The following is an 8288-nucleotide window of genomic DNA, read 5'->3' as shown; positions in this document are numbered from 1 at the left end:
AAATAAATAAATAAATAAATAAATAAATAAATAAATAAAAATACTTAGGAATATACCTAACCAAGGAGTCAAAAGACCTCTGCAAGGAAAACTACAAAACACTGCTGAAAGAAATCATAGATGACACAAACAAATGGAAACACATCCCATGCTCATGGATGGGTAGAATCAATATTGTGAAAATGACCATACTGCCAAAAGGAATCTACAAATTCAATGCAATTCCCATCAAAATATGGGATTTTATGATTCACAGAATCATAAAAAACGATTATAAAATTCATATGGAACCAAAAAAGAGCCTGCATAGCCAAAACAAGACTAAACAAACAAACAAAAAAATCTGGAGGCATCACACTACCTGATTTCAAACTATAAGGCCATAGTCACCAAAACAGCATGGTACTGGTATAAATATAGGCACATACACCAGAATAGAGAACCCATACAACAGAATAGAGAACCCAGAAATAAATCCAAATACTTAGAGCCAACTGATCTTTGACAAATCAAACAAAAACATAAAGTGGGGAAAGGACACCCTTTTCAACAAATGGTGCTGGGATAACTGACTAGCCACAGGTAGGAGAATGAAACTGGATCCTCATCTCTCACCTTATACAAGATCAACTCAAGATGGCTTAAGGACTTAAACCTAGGACCTGAAACTACAAAATTCTTGAAGACAACATTGGAAAACCCTTCTAGACATTGGCTTAGGCAAGAATTTCATGACCAAGAACCCAAAAGCAAATGCAATAAAAACAAAGATAAGTAGCTGGGACCTAATTAAAGAGCTTTTGCATGGCAAAAGGAACAGTTGGCAGAGTAAACAGACAACCCACAGAATGGGAGAAAAACTTCACAGTCTTAACATCTGACAAAGGACTAATATCCAGAATCTACAACGAACCCAAACAATTGAGTAAGAAAAACAAACAAACAAACAAAATCACATCAAAAAGTGGGCTAAAGACATGAATAGACAATTCTCAAAAGAAGATATACAAATGGCCAATAAACGTGAAAAAATGCTCAACATCACTAATGATCAGGGAAATGCAAGTCAAAACCACAATGCAATACCACCTTACTCCTACAAGAGTGGCCATAATAAAAAAATCAAAAAACAGTAGATGTTGGTGTGGATGCCAAGGAGATTCCATGGATGTGGTTATCAGGAAACTCTTCTACACTGCTGGTGGGAATGTAAACTAGTACAGTCACTGTGGAAAACAGTGTGGAGATTCCTTAAAGAACTAAAAGTAGAACTACCATTTGATCCAGCAATCCCGCTACTTGGTATCTACCCAGAGGAAAAGAAATCATTATTTGAAAAAGATACTTCCACACGCATGTTTGTAACAGCACAATTCACAATTGTAAAATTGTGGAACCAACCCAAATGCCCATCAATCAACGAGTGGATAAAGAAACTGTGATATATATGAATACTATGCAGCCATAAAAAGGAATGGATTAACAGCATTTGCAGTGACATGGATGATATTGGAGACTATCATTCTAAGTGAAGTAACTCAGGAATGGAAAACCAAACATCATATATTCTCACTGATATGTGGGAGCTAAGCTATGAGGATCCAAAGGCATAAGAATGATACAATGGATTCTGGGGACTTGGGAGGAAGAGTGGGGGAAAGGGGCGAGGGTTAAGACTACAAATACGGTGCAGTGTATACTGCTCAGGTGAAGGCTGCACCAAAATCTCACAAATCACCAGTAAAGCACTTACTCATGTAAGAAAATACCACCTGTACCCCAATAACTTATGGAAAATAAATAAAAAGCTAGGATCCTTCCATGGTACAACTGGCTATTCATGAAGCTTTTGAAATGGATGAGGTTGTAGTATCTGGTCCATTGTTGCCATTCCTAGATTGCCAGCCAGGTCTCATCTTAAATCTCTAATTTACAAATGGTTCTTGCCTATCAGTGATCAGGGGTGTATTCACAAACTTTTTCTCATATAAATAAAAGAAAATGGGCAGTCTTCCCCAAATAGGAGAAGGAAGCTTGTCCTAAATTCCAAGCTTGAATGTTCATTGGTCTTTTGAGGGCACTGTAGGCAGAGCTCCCCAGTCCCCACTACTGGACAAGGTTCCCTTTGTCCCAGAGATAGCAGGGTATGTGACAGAGCAGTTTGTAGAGACAGCAGTGGTGACACCACCTCAGTCATCCACCATTGGTGTTGATGCTCCGCTTGTCCTATCAAATGTCAGCCTTGAGCACCCTGACCCCTGCCTCCAAGCCTGATGCATGGGAAAATACACCTTGGGACTGTGTGCAGTAAAGTCAAAGTGTTTGGCCTTCATATATTGTCCCCTCCCCATTCCTGCTACCCTCTTCATAATTGTAACCTTTTTGGATATTCAGCTTGGAATAGTGGGCATGCAGCCCCTCACACCACCATGCTAATTCACACCATTCACACCCAGAGGCAATTAAACCTAAGAATGGCCAAGATGTAGAGGGGACCAAGGTACTGTCTTGTCTTGAGACCTTTGGTGTTTCCCTTTCAAGACTTTACTGCACTAGCTGGGCTAGCTTGGGTACTTAAAAGCTGGGCTTGGATACAGAAGGATATATCTATATATGTATACCTATATCTATATCTATAATTATCTATCTCCATTCTTTCTCTCATTGCTCTTCATAGCCAGGGCCAGTAATAAGGAAACTAATGCTGAGAGTTAACATGGTCTGTTCAAGGTCTTGTATCTTGAAGTGATATTGCTACTGCCTAAACTTTGGTCTCTTGTCTTCAAGTCCAGTGCTTTTTGGTAGGTAGCCACTAGGGAATATGCTCTGATTTGGGCATGGCTTAATGGCATACCCTAATACTACTGTTGTATCCACAAGCCTAAGTTGGGTATACCGTAGGCCCATCCCTGTGCTAGGTATGGAATGGGGCAGCAGTTAAGATGCACTGTCCAGCCCGGCACGACCTCACTCCAACCAATTTAAAGGATTGCCCTGTAAATACTTCACAGTTCCGGTCCACCAAGACTTGCTGCTTGTCTGCATGGGTCTTTACTTTCCTGGCCTCAGCTTGCCTTTCCGTTGCCATTTTACTTTTAAAAAAATGTTTTAGTTGTGAAATATACAAACAAAAGGTATATAGCCAGATTAACAAACTGCATAAAGCAAACACTCATGTAACCATTATCCAGATCAAGAAAGATAACATTACTAGCACCCCAGATACCACCCACATGTCCCTTCCTAATCACTATACCCACACCCCCTGCTCCCCACTCCAGGAAGCCACTAGCCTGACTTTCCAGTAATCACTTGCTTATCTTCAGAGTTTTACCACTTAACTAGGGATACCTAAACACACTATAGCTTTGCTTATATTTTTGAACTTAATGTAAGTGAGATCATACAGTATATATTCTTTTGTGCATGGCTTCCTTTCATTGTTTATGAGATTGAGACATGTTATTGATATAGAACCTTTCCATTACCTCAAAAAACTTTCTCCTTCCCTTTTGCAGTCAAACTCCTCCCACCCCTGCCCTAGGCAAGTACTGATCTGCTTTGTGTCACTATAGATAAGCCTTGCCTTTCGTAGAATTTCATATGAATGTAATAATACAGTGTGTACTCCTTTGTCCCTGGCTTCTTTTGTTCGTCACAATTTTTGACCTCATTAATGTTGTTGTATGCATCAGTAGTTTGTTTCTTTCCCATGTTGTGCAATATTCCATGTTGTGAAGATACTACAACTTGTTTACCCATCCATTCATCTATTGATAGACATTTGGATTGTTTCAAGATTTTTACTATTACAGATGAAGCTGCTATGAACATTTCTATACAAGTCTCTCTGTGAATGTAAATTTTCATTTCTCTTGGCTGATATTTAATAGTGGAATTGCTTAGGCTGTATAATTAATTGGTATATGCTAAACTTTATAATAAATTGTCAGAGGATTTTTCAAAGTGATTATACCATTTTGCAGTTCCACAATGCAAGGTCTGAGATCTATTTGCCCCACATCATTACCAACACTGGATATTGTCCAGCTTTTTAGTTTTTACCATTCTTGTGGGTGTGAAGTGGCATCTCTTTGTGTTCAGTTTGAAATTTTAATTCTTGATATGATGAGTGATTTGGCATGGAAACCTGGATATTTCAGGTATTATGTTATGAGACTCCGGGTCTCATTTATACTTTATGTTTAATCTAGTTTATTCTAACACCAATGCAGCAGGGAAAGAGGGGAATAAATTTGTATTTCTCTGATAACAAGTGACAGTGAATATATTGTAATGTGCTTGTTGGTCATTCATGTATTTTCTTTTGTGAAGTGTCTATTTTAATCATTTGCCCGTTTTTAAATTTGGGTTCCTGGTCTTGTTATTAAATTATAATTGTGATTTCTATATTCTTGATATAAATCCTTTCTCAGATATATGGTTTGCAGATTTACCATTTCATTTTTTTAGTGATTCAAAGAGCAAAACTTAATGAAATGCAATGTATCATTTTTTTCTTATATAGTTTATACTTTCTGTGTCCTATCAAGATGTTTGCCTCTTCCAAATTTGCAATTATTTTCCTATTTTTTTCTTCTGAATTTTATAGTTTTAATTTTATGTTTAGCTTTATGAACCATCTCAAGTTAATATTTGTATGTATGGTATGTAATAAGGGTTGAGGTTCATCTTCCCCAAATGAATATTCAGTTGTAATTGCACCATTTTTTAAAGTCTATGCTATCACCCATTAAATCGCTTTGACACCTTTGCTGAAAATCAATTGGTCATACATGTGTGAGGCTATTTCTGGACTTTCTAATTTTTTCCCTTGATATACATTTGTCTATCCTTATACCAATACTCTACTTCCCCAATTGTTTAATCTTTATAATGATTCTTTAAGCCAGTCAATGTAACTCCTACAACTTTGCTCTTCTTTTTTAAAAACTTTTATTTGTAAATTGACATTTTTATATAGTTCTATGAATTTTAGCATAAGGGTAGATTGGTGTAACTACCACCGAAATAGGATACAGAACAATTCAATCTAGGGGTAGCCTATCAAGACAGAAATATTTTAGGCAATAACTGTACTGTTTTAGCCCAACGCCACAGGGGAAAACAAACAAACAAGCAAACACCTTTGGCCTGACCACACTCACTCCAGCAAAAGCTGAGTGAGAAAGCTAAAATTCTATCCTTGCCAGGCTGTAATGAGGCTCCAGTGTCAGAGAAGGCTGAGTAGGGAGCTAGGACTTTCATTCCCTCCATTTGGGAGCAAGGCATCTCCTCATCCCGTGATGTCAGTGGAGATCTTTTGGGGAGCCTGGATTTATGTCCTCACAAGGCAGTAATGAGGCATTCCATAGACTCCTTGCTGAAATGGTGTCAGAGGAGGCCTACTGGAGATTCAGATTCACCATCATGTAGTGGCAATGACACCCACCTGTGGTGTCAGTGGAAGCAACATGAGGAACAGTGAAAAGGTACTACTACCTCTTCCATCCAGGGAAGTATCATTGAAAGCCTACTAGGGATCTGGATCTCCCACCCCTGTGCAGCAGTAACAAGAAGCATCATCCTGCCTCAGGTACCAACAGAAAGAATCTGAACTTTTGTCTCCATATGGCTATAAAGAGGTGACACTTCATTCCCTCTTCCCTTGCTGCATTGGTGTCATAATAAATTATATTAAACAGAAGATATAAATGAAGCCTAAAGTCTCATAACGTAATACCCCAAATGTCAAGATATCCATACAAAATTACTCATCAAAGAATTAATATTTCAAATGGAATGAGAAAGACAATTAGTTGATGCCCAACACCAAGATGACAGGGATATTGGAAGGATCTGACAAAAATCTAATGTACCCATTGTAAAAAGAATGAGAAATTTCAATGATAAATTACAAACATATTTGGAACAAATGAAAAAATATAACATTTTAGCAAACAAATGGAAATAGAAAATATCAAGAAAAGCCAAGTGGATATTTTAGAGGCAAAAAAATACAATAACCAAAATAAAGAGCTCAATAGATGGATTGAACAGGAAAATGAAGAGACAGAGGAATCAGTAAACTTGAAGTTGCAATAGATATTATCCAGTCTTGGCCAATCAAAAGAAAACAGACTGAAAACAAATGAGCAGAGTGTGAAAGATCTGTGGGACAATAACAAAAAATGTAATATTTGTGTCATAGGAGTTCTGGTAGGAGAGAAGGAGGAGTGTAGGCTGAAAAGGTACCTGAAGAAATAATGGCTGAAAATCCTCCAAATTTTGCAAAAGACATAAACCTACAAGACGATGCACAAACTCCAAACAGTATAAACCTAAAGAAACCCATGCCAAGACATAATTAAACTTCTGAAAACAGTTACTACAAGTAAGCATATTGAAAGCAGAAAGAGAGAAATGACAATTAGAATGACAACAGATTTCTCATAAGAAATCATGTAAGTCAGAAGGAAGCTGCATATTTTCAAGTGCTGAAAGAACCAACAACCCAAAATACACTAATGAGCAAAATTCTTCAAGAATAAAAGAAAACATTCACAGAAAGAAAAAATTTAGAAAACAATGTACTACTCGTATATATCTTGATATATCTATTATTATATATCTAAGGTACGTAGTATTATATATATATTAATATATTTTTTTTTTTTTTTTTTTTTCCACCAGCAGGCTTACCCTAAAAGAGTGGGTAAAGCAAGTTCTCTAAACAGAAGGGAAATGATAAAGGAAGGAATCTTGGACATTAGCAAGGAAGAACACACAATGGAAAGATCAAAAATATATATAGTAGACATTCCTTCTCTTGAGTTTTCCAAATTATGTTTGATGATTGAAGCAACAGTTATAACACTGTTTGATGTAATTCTAAATATATGTGGAAGAAATATTTTAGACAATTACATTATAAATAGGGGAGGTTACATGGTGTAAAGGGAAGAAAGTTTTCGATACTTCACTCAAACTGGTGAACTGACACCAGTAAACTGTGATAAAATTATGTATATATAATATCATACTTAAGACAACCACTAAAATAGCTATACAAAAAGATATATTCAGTGACACTATTTATGAAGCAAAATGGACGTTCAACATTATTAGCCATCAGGAGAATGCAAACAAAAATCACATTGAAATATTGCTGCAAATCTGCCAGGATGGCTAAAGAAATTCATAAAACAGTGACAACAACAAGGCTGGGGAGGATGCGGTGAAACTGAATCACTCATACATTGTTAGTGAGAATGTTTAATGGCACAGCCATTCTGAAAAATAGTTTGGTAGTTTCTTAAGAAACTAAACATACAACTATCATACAACTTACTTCCACACAAAACCTGCACGTGAATGTAACTTTATTTGCAGTAGCCTAAAACTGGAAATGGTCCAGGTGTCCTTCAATAGGTGAGTGGTTAAACTGCAATACATCCGTATCATGAAATACTACTCAGCAATAAAAGGGAAATTATTGATTCACACAATAAACTGAATGAATCTTCAGAGAATTAATCTAATTGAAAAAATGTCTATCCCATTTATTATTGGCTTTTTTATATGTATGATTTCATTTATACAAAGTTCTTTAAATGACAAAATTATAGAAATGAATAGACTGGTAGTTACCAGGGTTAAAGAGGAGATTGGGGAGAAGGCAAATAGATGTGGCTATAAAAGGGCAAAATGTGGTATCCTTGTGGTAATGGAAGTATTCTGTATCTTGACTGTATCAATGTCAATATGTTGGTTGTGATATTGTACTATGGCTTTATAAGAAGGTACTGTTGAAGGAAACTGGGGAAGAGTCACTGGATTTCTTTGTATAACTTCTTACAACTGCATGTGAATCTACAGTTACCTTTAAAAGTTTAACTTAAGATTTGAGTTGTTGGATGAGAGTTCTTGTATATTATAGATACAAATCTTTTATCAGATATGTGATTTGCAAATATTTTCTCCCAATCTGTAGCTTTTTTATTCTCTTGATAGAGTCTTTTGCAAAGCAAATTTTCAAAATCTTAATGTTCAATTTACCATTTTTTCCTTTTATGATCATGCTTTTGGTGTCATGTCTAAGAACTATTTGCTTTATTTAGGGGTGAGGAAGATTTTATTTTTTGTTTTCCTTTAAACGTTTTTATAGTTTTACATTTATGCCAATGTCTATACATGTTTTCAGACAATCTCTGAAACCTTAGTATGAGGTTTGAGGGTTAGGTTGAGGCTCTCTTTTAATTGTGTGTTTTTTTTTTTTTTTTTTTTTT

The sequence above is a fragment of the Rhinopithecus bieti genome, unplaced genomic scaffold (genome assembly GCF_001698545.2).
Source record: "Rhinopithecus bieti isolate Rb0 unplaced genomic scaffold, ASM169854v2 scaffold_80089, whole genome shotgun sequence".
NCBI lineage: Eukaryota > Metazoa > Chordata > Mammalia > Primates > Cercopithecidae > Rhinopithecus > Rhinopithecus bieti.
The sequence above is the reverse complement of the archived record's forward strand: the minus strand, read 5'-3'. Positions refer to the sequence as shown.